Source organism: Aplidium turbinatum, chromosome 4 (assembly GCF_918807975.1).
Source record: "Aplidium turbinatum chromosome 4, kaAplTurb1.1, whole genome shotgun sequence".
Taxonomy (NCBI): domain Eukaryota; kingdom Metazoa; phylum Chordata; class Ascidiacea; order Aplousobranchia; family Polyclinidae; genus Aplidium; species Aplidium turbinatum.
In genome coordinates, this window is record NC_137475.1 from 24,254,312 (window position 1) to 24,269,383 (window position 15,072).

The 15,072-nt window shown below is 38.3% G+C and overlaps 1 protein-coding gene across 1 annotated transcript in view; it reads left to right on the forward strand.

The window, feature by feature from the left end:
* LOC145769003 (myoferlin-like) overlaps window positions 1–15,072 on the forward strand; it is a 249,109-nt gene that overhangs the window by 85,668 nt on the left and 148,369 nt on the right. The window lies entirely within an intron of this gene.

Here is a 15,072-nt window from a genome sequence, read left to right on the forward strand (position 1 = left end):
CGGCTATACAGACCTCCTCATGGTATGGAAGGCCTAGTTTCCATCGATGACGACACCAGGCAGTGGTTAACCAACGGATGAACTGACATAATATAGCGACAACACGAGAGAAGAGAAGATGGTACCTGGTTTCTTTTTCCCTGTTATTAGAGCCTATCTTTCGCTGATATGTTTGCAGGTCACTATTGTTGCCTGTATTGCGATGTGTCAAACATTTCCTTGTTTACTGAAACTGTTAATTGCAAGATATCTTTTGCGAAGCGAAGTAACAACACCACTGTTGCTTGGCGATGAATATTCTGATGAAACCGCTCGCCTCGCTATAAGTGCACAAAACAAGTGGCCTCTATTTATTAGGCATTGTTAAAAAAGTCAAAAGTGTTTTAAAAGGAGCTTGGCCTGGCAGTAGCGTTGTTCGATTAATTTTGTTGCTACGCTATTCTAACATAAATATGAACAACATGCAACGCTGGATACTGGGTACGAAATGCGTTCTTTTCTAGCATAAGAGTCAACCTACCTAACATTTTATTAGTGCGGCCCACCACAGCTCTTGTTAGTGCCAAAGTGGCCCGCATGCAAAAAAGGTTGGTGACCCCTGCCCTACGATGTTAGTATACCGGGACTGGTTATTCTTGTACACACTCAATGGGTTGACAAATTTTTTCCAAAAACAAGATGGCAATATTCAGAACACACATTAGCCTACCTTGTTTGTGGTAATTTACTAATACAAGCTATTGCCAATAGCTTGTTTATATGCTTTATAAATGTTGAATAATAGTAGTTTTCTTTTCGTGTGTTGTAAGGTCTTAGACACGTTGTCATTGATGCTTCTTGCAGATCATTTGTGACATAATGCAAGAGATCTTATCATATTTTTAGCTGTCAAAAGTAAGTGCATTTGTCAGAAAAATGCCCACTTTCAAATGCCCACCACCCATGTTGACTATTGTTAGTAACTACCAACCCTGAATGAAGAAAGTTTCCCTTTAAAGTGGAGTTTTTCAGCACTGCTCAGTGTTCACAAAGTGAATAAATGCTTCATAATACTTTTTCTGACAAGGATAAAGTTTTACCCATATTCCCGCAATGCAGGATAAAAATACAAAACAAACATCAAAGATGAAAACTTATTTTATTTGGAAACTAGGCCTACTACTTTTTGAGATAAAAAGAAATTGACCTCTTGTCGTTACGCACCAATAAAACCATGATGCGTAACTTTAATTTTTTTTTTTATTGGGTAGAGGAAAGATTGACAAAAAGTTTGGCAAAAACAGAAAAGTGCTAAAGTCTCAAAGTCCTGCAAACTAGTCAGGCCCGTAGCCAGCCGGGGGCCAGGGGGGGCCTCGCCCCCCTTGAAAAAAATTTCGCCCCTCTGGCAAAATCCCAACATTCTTGAGCAACAGCTACAATTATAATGATTTTTCCCATTGTTTCCGTTGCAGAGCTCCAACCTAGGCCCAATTAACTACAATTGTTTTGTTTAGTTAACAGCTAAGATGACTAAACAATTTCTCCCCCCCCCCCTACCCCCTCCTTTGGCAACCTCAACATATTCAATTCAACCAAGGCCAACACGTGTTAGGTTGGTAGAAAAATTGTCAGAAACTGTGCAAAATAAAAATGTTTTGGGACAGAATGATAACCTAACAAAGAGGAAATGGTTTTCCAGCAGGCCTACAAACCGGTACAAATTAGGCTATTTGATATCAGCTGTCGCTATTCTCGGTAGTCGGTATCATACCTAATTCTAAGGGTCAGTGATAACCAATTTGTGCAGTGATAAACCAAATTTGTGCAGTGATAAATCGCAAAATGTGCAGTGGTAAAGCAAGTGGTTTTTGAAGACAACGCATACAAAATATAAACCCGTAATCTTTTAAGCAGTGTTTATTTTTTCTTATCAATCCAATAAGTGTAAATAAATTTGTTTCTAGTTTTCTGATCTGTGAAGTGTTCAACCTTGCAGCAGATATTGCTATATTTGGATCTAGCACTGCCGTTTGTGAGTGTGGATTCTCAGTGTTAACAAGGGTTGACGCTCCCACCAGACGAAGCATGTTACAACCAAGACAGGCAAACTTGGTGCTTATGGCCTTTGAACATTCTGTATCGAAATCTCGATTTAGACCTGTTTGTGAGACGGTTTGCATCCAAGCATCCGCGACGGCAATTGCAATAGACTAGCTCACGAGTGTATAGGCGGAATGTAATCATATAGCCTATCAAAACCCTCGGCACTAGCTTCTTCGAGCCAGTTAAAGTTTTTGCTCATAACAAGTACCGCTATTTATACAACAAGTCAACAATTGCTGTGTTATGTTGGTCATTGTAATATGATTGCCGTGATTTAACGAGCGGATAAAATAAGAGACCAGTGTTGGTCTTAACACTAATCTGATATATTGCAATTTTTGTGAATACCGGTATTTAAGAGGTTAAAATGCTAAAATCATTTAATTTTTTTCGCCCCCCCCCCTCTAACAAAAAGTTGCCCCCCCCCCTTGCTCTGCGGTCTGGCTGCGGCCCTGAAACTAGTTCAAATTGGATGGATTAAGTGCAACCATACTTCTTTTAAACATGTGTATGACAGCACAATGGTGTGATTAAGGGAAAACAAACATGACTATAACATCACAAAGGAGTATTATTGAACCTCTTCAGGGAAAAAAAAAGATAAAATGTTTCCATCTTTTACTACATTTAAATGTGATTTGGGCTAAAAGTTGGGACTTTAGCACTACACTGCTTTTGCCAATCTTTTCATCAATCTTTCCTCTACCCAAATAATAAAAAAAAAATTTAAATTACGCATCATGGTTTTATTGGTGCGTAACAACAACAGGTTAATTTCTTTTTATCTCAAAAAGTAGTAGCCAAAACTTGTTTTAATGTTTATAAACAGATAACCCACCCCAAAGTAGAGCTAAAAGTTATTCAAATATGTTGAGCGGTTCTTGAGATATTGCCGTTTTTCTATGGATCCTTATCTATGAAGCCACCTAGTGGCTAATGTTATTTCACTTATAACCCGAGAACCGCTTGTCTGATTTTCATCAAGTTTGCACCAAATGCACATCAAGTGGAACAACCTCTTGACGTTGTACTGGAAAAGGTGTGGAGTGCTAGTCAAAAGTGCCTTTGTGAAGCAGCGAAACAGGACACTGACCACATGATCCTGACATGCCAATTAACCCTTTGAAGGTTGGGGGGGGGCTGTCAATTCAACTTTTTTGTATCAACATTTGTATCTCTAAAACCACTGAGGCTGCGACTATGAGACTTCTTGACTTTTCCTAACTTTTATTCACCTCTATTGAGCTGAAATTTTGAGCGAATAAAGGTTATAAATTGAGAGATATAAGGCATTTCTCAGCACATCCTCTGAAATATTTCTTATTCTATTGAACAAAATTTTCCCACCAGCTGGATGAAAGTAATTAATTTGGCCTCGTTAATCAAATGATTCGTTAATCAAATGATTCAAATTGAGATTATGTAAAAAAAATTTAATCACAACATTGCAATGCATGTTTTTCATTACTCTACCAAAAAATACCAAATAACCCAAACGTCATAAGTCACCTCAACATCTCAACGTATATGAGCAGTTCTAAAACTCACATAGTTTTAATTTTCGGATATGCTCAGCGTGAATAATTTTACAAAATGAATCCCAAGTTTTGAAATGGTGCTTTAAAAAATAACAGAGATATCACTCCTAAAGCATAAGAAGAATCGACAGCCCCCCCCCAAACTGAGCAAGACTCCAGAGAGCCCAACCTTCTAAGGGTTAACCAAAATTCCAGGTGGCTTCGAAACTGTACACGAGTGTGGTACTGCATTTAACAACTGGCTGGACCAAATTACAGAGAATACTTAAGATGTGCCAACCATAGGACACTGTTACTACTATTTGAGACGATGAGAAATCTTTATGGCTCGTGTGTTGAGACTTGAGACCTACAAAATCGCAATAAAAAAATATACCAGACATATAGTCTGATTTGAAATAAGTTATACGAGTTATGAGACTGTTTGTTTGTTGGAAGAGACGCTATTGTAATGAGTTTACCCTAATTGCTGCTTATTGTGACATTTAATGTCAAAATATGTAAAAAAAAACAAACAAGAAAAACAAAAAAACAAATAAAAAACCAAAAAAACGATAAAAAACATAAAAACGAGGTCGTTTCTTTAAAAACGAAAAAAACGTTTTTTTACATCTCTAATTCCAATCCAAACCCTACCCCAAAAAGATGTTTTAGCAGTAAGCAAAGAAAAATAAGTTGATGCGTTTATTTTAGTTTTATATATACAACTAACACAGAATTTGGTTGATCTGCAAAAACCACACAAGGCTTAACACCTCTCCTCAAAAGAGGGCCAGATCTTCCCTTCTCATATTTCATTTGATTACAAAAAGTAATGGCAAGGGGATCTGATGATAGAAAACTTGATAGTAAAAATACTGAATTTTTAGTGGACATAATACATAAGTAGTATTTATGAACGTGCGACAACGTAAGTCAAATGACTAATGATGTAGTTTAAATATACTGTAAAAGATAAAATAAAAATGAAAAAGTGTATAATAATTCATTGAAAATAGAGGAAACCAAAGAGAACTGTTATAATAAAACATGGACTTTCTTCCTATTGTAACGAGATAAGCAATAAGCATTTCATCTTTGATGAAATTTTTCATAATATTTTACTAACTTTTTACTTATTTTACTAACTCAATTCTACCTCTGACAACGCAGCTTTAAAATATTAGGTGCGTACTAAAAAACTGATTTGCTCAGTGTAAAATTTCCTTTGCGGGAACATTATCCCTGTGTCAAAAGAACTTTCGTTAATTTTTCGTTCAACATCTAAAAATAGTATGATTTCCCTAGCATTTTATAGAGTGCATTTAATTGTGTTAAGTTGAAAATCTAGAACTTTGAGAAAAATCATTTGCGCTATATTACGAATACTTGCGTATTATTCGTATCAAAACTTGACTATATCTAAAGAATTTCGATGCATAATGTCCCAGCTAGAAAGCTACGTATATTACACATTGATTTTTGGTTGATTTTAGGTAGTATGGTATCTTAGGTAGAATTCAGGTGTTATTAAGGAGTTTGTGTACACCAACAAAAATTCACTTGTTTAAAAAACATTTTTTTAGAAACATATTTTAGCTATCATTTAGTATGACTAGTGTGTAAATATGATTCTAGAAGTTTTATCAGGGATTATTTCGTGAATATAACTCTTGCAAAAATAACACGTGTTTTCCACGTATATTACACGTGTTCAAAATCCTATGATTATTTGACTAATTTTTAAGGTATATAAGGTAAAATCACACCCAGAAGAGGGCATACAAAAGAGAAAAAATGTTTACCCGAGCAGAAGGATGTTTTACCGGAATATTTTGTATGTTGATTATATGTTGTTTCCACGTGTATTGCACGTTTCCATCTGTTGAAAAGTAACACGTGTTTTCCACGTATATTAAACGTGTTGAAGTTCTTTCGTTCATTTGGGCAATTTTTAATCTGTGCTAGGTAAAACTACCTCCCAAGGACGGTATAAACAGAAAGAATTCTCCACTCAAGTGGATTGGTGTCAACCACGCTCCTCCGCATTTTTTAGGATATAAGTTAGATTATGTGTTTTTGTAGGTGTCTTTACACGTTTTTATTACGTTATGTAAAAAGGAAACTTCATGACATTTTGTGGTCGCAAATTAATGTGATCTTTTAACGATAGTTCTTAGTGTAAATTTAAGTGGTCTCGCTTACTGATATTAAACAATTACTTACTAAGGTTTGGTACGGTAGCCACTTTAACAAGTCGAAATTCTGCCACTAAAAATGACTAGAATGAAACCGCCAACCAATCATAAGCTCCGGTTTAAGTGACGTAAAAATGGCGAAAAGAAGATGATAAAAAGCAAATTAAGTGATGAATTTTTTGTCAGCTGGTTGGCTTAGGGGTTAAGGTTAGGGCTAGAAAGTAGTCATTTCATTGACGCGGGTTCGATTCCCACCACTGCTATTGCTCTTTTTCTTCTCTAATTCCAAATAAAGTTTAAAACAAGCATTAACTCTCCGAATGAGTGCTAGAAGGGTCACAATTGGACAGTAGCCTTTTATAACAATATGTGTTATACAAATGTGTTAAATAAATACAAATGTGTTAAATTGTTGATTTCAGATATAGTACGCAGAAATTAGGTAGAATGTGGGTGTAAAAACACGTAAAATCCACCACCAAATATACGTGTAATACACGTGAAATAGTGTCGACACTTATATGTGTATTATACGTGAAAATTAACCTATAATACACGACCCAAGGAACGTAGAATCTACGTGTCAGATACGAGGAAATTAGGTGTAATGCGGGTGTAAAACACGTAACATCCACCACCAAATATACGTGTAATACACGTGAAATAGTGTCGACACTTATACGTGTATTATACGTGAAAATTAACGTATAATACACGACCCAAGAAACGTAGAATCTACGTGTCAGATACGAGGAAATTAGGTGTAATGCGGGTGTAAAACACGTAAAATCCACCACCAAATACACGTGTAATACACGTGAAATAGTGTCGACACATATGCGTGTATTATACGTAAAAATTAACGCATAATACACGACCCAAGGAACGTAGAATCTACGTGTCAGATACGAGGAAATTAGGTGTAACGCGGGTGTAAAACAAGTAAAATCCACCACCAAATATACGTGTAGTACACGTGAAATAGTGTCGACACATATGCGTGTATTATACGTGAAAATTAACGTATAATACACGACCCAAGGTACATAGAATCTACGTGTCAGATACGAGGAAATTAGGTGTAATGCGGGTGTAAAACAAGTAAAATCCACCACCAAATATACGTGAAAAACACGTGTATTAGTGTTGTCAGATACGAGGAAATTAGGTGTAATACGGGCGTAAAACACGTAAAATCCACCACCAAATATACGTGTAATACACGTGAAATAGTGTCGACACATATGCGTGTATTATACGTGAAAATTAACCTATAATACACGACCCAAGGTACGTAGAATCTACGTGTAATACACGTGAAATTTCTAGCTGGGGTATTGTTCTGTATACGCCTCACTTAATTTGCTTTTGCAATAAAATCCTAAAAACAAGAGTAAATTATTTTTTTTAACAAAGCTTAGTAGGTCATCAATCATCATTAATATGGTCAAAATGTTGACGTTACTGTCTTACCCAAATGGTGAAATCCTGTTAATACCAGTGCTGGGGCGCACAAGCAAAAAGTCAGGGACCTCTGCAGTGGGAGCCAGACCTCTTTATAGGTACCTTGTATTGTGAAGAGATCGATTTTCCCATTTTTTATGTTTGTTTAGCATATTTCAAAAGCACTTGCAAAATCATAAAGCCATTTTTTGCGCAACATAAAACCAATTCATAAAAATCATAAAACCAATTCCCTATTAAATATGAAGACAATCGGATGTTTTCATGAAATGAAAGTTTAATTAATATACTGAACGGCTTATTTGCTCAAAACTATACAAATACAAAACAATCAAAGCTATACTAACCCTTAAAATGTGCAAAGAATGTGATATAGATGTAAAAATAATGAAAAAGGCAATATAATGTAAGAGAACAACTGCACGCCCAGCAAGCTGGTGCAAGAGAGAGGCCCAATTACGGATCCATAGGATGCACTGCCAAATAATTATAAATTCAAGACAAATTTACGACCAGTCCAATTGATGTCAAGTTATCTTGTTGTGTATCGCGATTTCGAATATTAAATTCTCTTCAGCACAACTTTATAACAGGCATATTAAAATCTTTAGTAGGTCAGTTTCAGAATGCAGCAATTAAGTTTAGAAAGAAATCAACATTAGTGTTTTTCGGTTACTAAGAAACAAATAAGTTCAGTCTGCGAGCAGTAGTGACAATATTATGTAAATTATGAAGGAAATTACAGTAAGTCATACATTAGTAAGACGGAGTGACAACGCCAGGGAGGGATTCTGGGGAGGCAAGCCATCCTCGCACAAAAGTGACACAAAATGTGATATAGGCCTATATACTGAATAAGAATCAAGTCGAAAGTTAATGCTATGTGAAGTGGTATTTAAATTTCATTTGAGTCTTTATGTTGTTTTTTTTAAATAGTTGTTTCTGAAATTTTGAGTATGTTTGACTTTGAGAGTTTGTGATAACACAATAAACTTTTTTTTCCTCAACCATTTTTCCTGCATCAACCGAACGTGGTGTTGTATGAAAGTTAAAACTAAATAAATCACACCCACTCTCTGTTGAATCACCACTAGAGATAGCAAAGTGTACTGAACGAAGTAGTCATCCGGCCCGATATAGCATCTCTTGTTACAGTCACCTTGCACTTTCTAAAAAATTTTGATGACTTCATGGCCTAGACGGAGTAAAAATTGATATGCGGTTGTGCTGCCTATAAATGGAACTTTGAATTGTAGCCTAATCTGATATTTTTGAAAGTAACTGTAAGCCTACTGATTCTTCTAATACTCAAATGCAAGCAGAGATGTCACACAATTTGTTGCATTTTTCTCAATTTTGTTCAATTTTGCTTTAACCGTGCATTCTATTCATCATTCATTTTATTTGTTTCACAAACTTTACACATCATTCAAGCATGCATTTCAACCATTGGTGATCAAGCTTCTTTGTATTATGGGCCCTTTTCAAAATATTATCAAGAGTGTGGAGCACTAAATTGTAAAAGTTTTTTGAGTAATGATTTTTAGTTGAGTAATGAAGGTAGATCAATATCTTCCTTCAACGGAACAGGTATCTCAAATCGACCATCTTTCAACTCAATATTCGGTTCGACAAGTTCTCTAGCCAAAATATCATTGCGAGACAATTCACAGGTTTCATTTTGCAAAGTCAAATCCTGAATGACTTTATTCAGGTCTGCTATTTCCATATCTCGAGACTCAATTTTACGCTGAAAGCCAGAGATGACATCCGACTCTGAAGACGTCTGCACTCTGCACACTTTAGCAACGCTTTCAACTAAGGGTGACTTACCACCACAAGCCAACCAACCGAGAGGAGTGAGTAAAGCATGCGATTCACTGCGATTGTCACCAACACGCTCTTCTTTTGCACACATCAAATAAGCGTTGTCGTTGCCAATCAGTACATCTACAGTACTACAATCATTCAAATGAAACATATTCACGTCATGAAAATGACGGAAACCACTTAAATCTTGTTGATGAGGTAAAGTTTTAACATCGTCAGCCCAAGCTGGGTTAACCACCGAGGTTATATCACAAAACAGTTCATCAGTCTCTAACGACTGGATGTTGAGTTTAACAAGGTCAGCACAAGTAGGTTTCTGACCAGCCAGAGTATCTATTTTAAACGACGCTTTATCATACGGTTTAAGACCAAGTTCGCACACCAAGTCACTCGAAACAAAGGTCAACTGCGAACCAGGATCATGCTGACAATACACCAACTTCGATTTGCCAGTCATTGGATTCAAAACACGAGCAGCAGTAACGCGGTTAAAGGCTGCTTTAACACTTCCAATCTTAACATTACGCACAGGAACTCTGGCACCAGCCTCATCTTTACCGACCAAATCCAGAGAATCACGTGACGTCACATAAAAATCATGCAGAAGAAAATAGTGTTTCCTATCGTTGGTAGGTCCACACTTACGACAGTTATTTGCATGATTACAGTCTCTAACCATATGCTGGCGCAAACAATTCAAGCATTTGCCAGCTTTCACAATGACATCTCTCCGATCTTTAGGTGTCAAGCGCAAAAATTCTTTACAATTAGACAAAAAATGATATTCAACTTGACCACGTGACGAACAACAAAAACATGCCGGTATGTCACTACGTCTGGCCACACCGCCGCGCGGTGCGCCAACAGCAGTCGAGTACTGCGAACTCCCTGAAATCACATTATCATGGGGTTTTACCGACGTCTGCCTAACCGGACATGAAAGCAATTTTCCTTTGCCAAACTTTTTAAAATGCTGCGACTCACCAGAATCGCCCATTAGCATGATGCTAAAATCAGTCGACTTGCGCGTTTCCTCCCGTACTACAAAATCAAACAAACTCTGAAAAGTAGGTTCCTCAGTGCTACCATACTGATCACCTAAAAAGTCAAGATAACGCTGCTTAGCGTCAAACGGGAGTCGTTTAGCCAAATCCAAAACAAAACGTCCTTCTAATTTATCACGCTGACCATAAGCTTTCGCGTAAAGCAAACACTGCGACAATTCATCTTTAAACTCTTTCAAATCACTGGAAGAGATAGAAGTCAATTTGCTACCATAGCGATACTTTCTAATTTCTGGTTCTGCGAAAAGACCTCCACGAACTCCAAAACGTTGGGACAAGCGAGCTAACGACATTTCTATCCTGTCTTCCTCTGACAAGCCAGGAGTGTCAGAAACCAAATTAGCAATCGTTTGTGCAGCTGTTCTAACACAAGCTGCTTGCAACAAAGTCAAACGAGTTCCCTTAAAGGGCGAAGCTGCCATCAAGGCCATAACACGATTTTTAAAGAAGACAAATGGCATATTATTACCATCGTAACCAATCAAGGCCGCCTTATCGAAGAACGTCCTACTATTTTGGTATTCAAAAAAGCAATCCTGCTGTTGAGAACTCGATTTAGCGGGAGAAGACAAGCTATATCCCTTAATGGGCTGAGTGGGCTCAGTCACATGCACAGCCCGATCACGATCCTCACATACGTTAAAATCAGGAGACACGATACGCCTCTCACAACCACCCAAATTACGTGTAGCTGAGCGATCAACAACTAGCGGCGCAGAAAACTTTGAAGGGGGCAAAGCATTACTGCTAATGGCGGCCCCGTGACCTGTACGCTCTGGGGGAGGAGTTCGGTTGTAATTTGCAGACCTTGGCTCTACAGCCTTCGGAAGACCCTTAGCCGCGGCCCCGAGACCTCCTGAAACAGCTGGAAAACATGTGGATTGTACAGGTCCACTTACAGATTGAACAGGCGTCTGGAAAAGGTTAGGTAAATTAAACTGCGATTGATGTTCACTTCTGGAATGCCTAGAAGAGCCCTTCCTAGAGCTACGCCGGGAGCCCAACTCAGAACGATATTCAGCTAAAACTACCTCTTTACGTTGTTCGGCCCTCAACTGAGCGTCTTTGAGTGCGAACTCAGCAGCTCTAGCTTCGGCTCTCGCGGCGGCCTCAGCAGCTCTCGCTTCGGCCTCAGCAGCTCTCGCGTCGGCCTCAGCTCTCGCGGCAGCCTCAGCTCGTATGGCCTCAGCTCGTATGGCCTCAGCTCTTGCGGCAGCCTCTGCTCGTGCGGCAGCCTCAGCTCTTATGGCTTCAGCTCTTGCGATGGCCTCAGCAGCTCTTGCTTCGGCCTCAGCTTGGATCTGGAGCTCCTCTCGTCTTAACTGTAGGTTAATTTGTGCAACTATCCGTGACGAGCTCTCAGACATCCTAGTGCTTACATTTGAGGCGCTATCCTCAGGATGTATGTCAGCATCCAACCTATCTGACAACTCACTTTCTTTTTGTTCGAAGTTATTTTTTAACGAGTTAAATTCGGGATCTACCCTATCACGAAGTTCTGCCAAGATTGCAGAGTTAACAATTTTACTCAAAAGAGCATGGAAATGCCGTAATTCCTCTTCTAAAGTAGATAACTTAGATCTAAACATTAACAGTTCCTGCTTATCACTCAAAGAACCTAGGGCTACAGAAAGTTTCCCAATTTGAGTCAAAATATCCCGTCTAAGATGCCGGGCCTCTCGAACTGACTTAGCCTCATCGTTAATGGGTCCCTCCCCAGAATGGCCTGCCCGACCGCAAAGAACATCATCAGGCTTAAACTCAGTCGAGTCGACGGCGGTCGAGTCCCTGTCGCCACCGAGTGTAGACATATTAAATGTTAGGGCTAAATTTAACAATTAAAAAATTAAGTTACACAAACACACAAAATTACAGTAGTTATAAAAAACTTAACTGCAAAGACCGTAAAAATACAAAAAAGAATTTAAATGCACGATACCGTAGCTGTACGAGTATGTGAAGTCCAAACGTCCACAAAACTTGCTTGGATTCGTCCACTTGAATCTTCAAGCACAGATGGATTGCCTTTAATCTTCTTTCTTGCCAATAAATGTCAAAGTTATTTTTTCTTCTGTACCAAACTGAGAAGAAATGTCTTTACTTTTCTTTACTTCTTTAGACTAATAAGATCTTCTTTTATTATTTCTTTGCTTTTGTAGCCTACCAACCAACAACTTCGTCTTTTATTTTTTATGGTCACAGCGGTAAACCATAATTTCTTCGTGGGAAAATTGTAACTTAAAGTTCCCGGATCCTTTCGTCTGCATATAATGACCGAAGAAACACACACTTGAACTTCTTTTCAAACAGTGTATTTCTGTAAAAATTAGCCCACGGCTACCGAAAACGAGGGGGTGCAACGCGTACACCACTGAAAACTGTCACTACAGAACAGATTACTTGGATAAAAGACGGAACCTTTGTCCAGCTAGCAAGCACTAAGCCAACAGTTAAATGTGCGGCCAACTTTCAAACAATCATTTTACGAATGACCAGAATAGATATCAATATCTCAAATTCACGTAGAAAGTAACTGTGACGCAATAAATGAAAGACAATTATGAAGTCATTCCAACAGGTGTTTAAGCTGATGTAATATTTCCTGTTTAAACAGGCCCAAACAGGTCCAAACAGGTCTTATGAACGATGGTGCAATTTTGGCACATGCTTTAGGAATTTCCATGACGTAATATTCAGTAGACTTGAACGGTTTTTATATGACGTTTGATTTGGTGAAAATTGTCGGGAACAAGGCTACTTGTAAAGAATAAAATCTGATAAGTTGTGAATAATTGTATACGCTGTTTTCAACCTTTGATAAGCTGCAAAAACCTTTGAATCCTGTCCTGATCCTGATCTTGCTCTTCCAAAAAAATCAAGATCATGTCGTGATCCTTCCAATTTGCAAGAATCCTTTGAACATCTCTGATACATGCCACAGCATATCTAATTGTCACGTATACTTGAAGACTGACAGAAACAAGAAGATTACCATCGAGACAACCGACTGCAAACGGCGTTCTAACAAATGATACAAATAAGATATGTGTGAAGAAAAATAAGATATTTGTCCCAATTTTCCATAGAAGTCGGTTAATTAAACCTCGTTACGGTTGGATGTAAAAAAAACTAGCAAACGGATTAGCTATTTGATCACGGGCAATGACAGTGCATTAAAACCAACAAAATGGAAGGAAGTTTGAAGTAAAACAATTCAAGAGATAAATGCACGCATTAAAGGGTGATTGTGAGATTTCTTTTCTGATCTCAACCCGTTGTGCAAAAGTGTAATTCCAGAACATATGGGCAGATTAAACATAACCTATTGGCGAATCTGTTGTCGTGTGTTTTTATTAGCAGTTTCAACAGGCAGGTTTTCGTGTTAGGGCCATACAAATGTTTTTGCGATGGTAGGTGCTTAGATTTACTTGGTTTGCATGTTTTATTGCATCTTCAAGTTACATTGACGTTGAATGCATCACGCTAATTAAACACTTCCTAGAATAGAACTAAACTGGCAAACTATACCAATCCCAAATACCTCGATGTTAAACTAGATAGGTCTGTACAAATCCCACATCGAAAACGTAAGAGCTAAGGGGCTTCTCGAAGTAATATCATTGTCACAATCAATGTGTAAGACCTCGCGACGGGCTGCTTTGTATCTTGACCGAACGTGCTGTTTTGATTGTGGAATTCTTATGTTATATGTTATTATCGGTTAGTGTCCGGTAGTAACTGCTGATTGCGAAATCTTTATTAATAATAATAATAATCGTGTTTTTATTTGCGCCCATTGCGATAACATAAAAAGTCATACAGTACACTGCGATCACAGATGCGATACAACAGACGACAGGAAGCAGCGAAGTCACATATAATCTTCGAGTCAACTGCTCCCCTTATTTTGGCTTGCCATTAAGTGTCTTTGCCGAGACACAGCCGCGTGCTCTGGAGCGGTGTCAAACTCGCGCCCTTTCAAACGTCGACTACGCTACGTCTCACCACTCGGCTACGCAGCCGACAGCCCTACGCACTTACGCAGCCCTATTATGTGACGTATTTCTAGAACATTTTGTTGACGTGTGAACCTGGAAAGTTTTTTTGTTTTTTACAATTGCCAGATGTTGTTTGTTATGATGTAGCATTACGTAACCTTCTCGAAGTGACCAGACCAAACAACCTGCTATAAATAGTGGTGTAATTTGCATGATTTATTGTGATTATTATGAGTTGCAGATTGTTGTTGTTGTGGTAGTGAGTAATAGATGCAGAGATTATTGTTCATTGAGAGTTAAAGTAATCGAATACAAGTAGATGAGAGTTGGTGCTGATATAAATTGTGATCGAAGTTAGAGTTACATGAGAAGCTGTGTTGAGCCGTTCGTTAAAGTCCTTCAAGAATTCTCATATATCATTTCACTAGTAGAACTATTCGACATTTAATTGACTGCCTTTCGGTAATATCCCATTAAACTACGTCATTGAACCTTTCCAAGTCCCTTTCCTGGTAAGAGATAGAAAGAAATCGTGACAATCATACAGAAACTAGGACACTCTGATTGGGGTGTCCTTCCTGATACAATACGGTCAACTGCTTTAGCATGCTATTCGGTTGCAGAATATGCCTGCCAAGTTTGGAAACGCTCGGCACATGCCAGGAAAATCGACCCCATATTGAACCAAAGCTGCCATTTGATTACAGGTTGCCTCAAACCAAACAACATCACGCCGTTACACATTCTGTCTGGAATTGCTTTTTGTAATATTATAAGAAGCGTGACCAGAAGAAAGAAAAGATCACGTCAGGACATGTATTTGACACACCCACTACATGGCCAAACCCCAGCACGCAGGAGATTGAAGTCATGAGAATGTTTCCTTGCTTCAGTTGTCTCACTGGGTCAAGATGAGGTT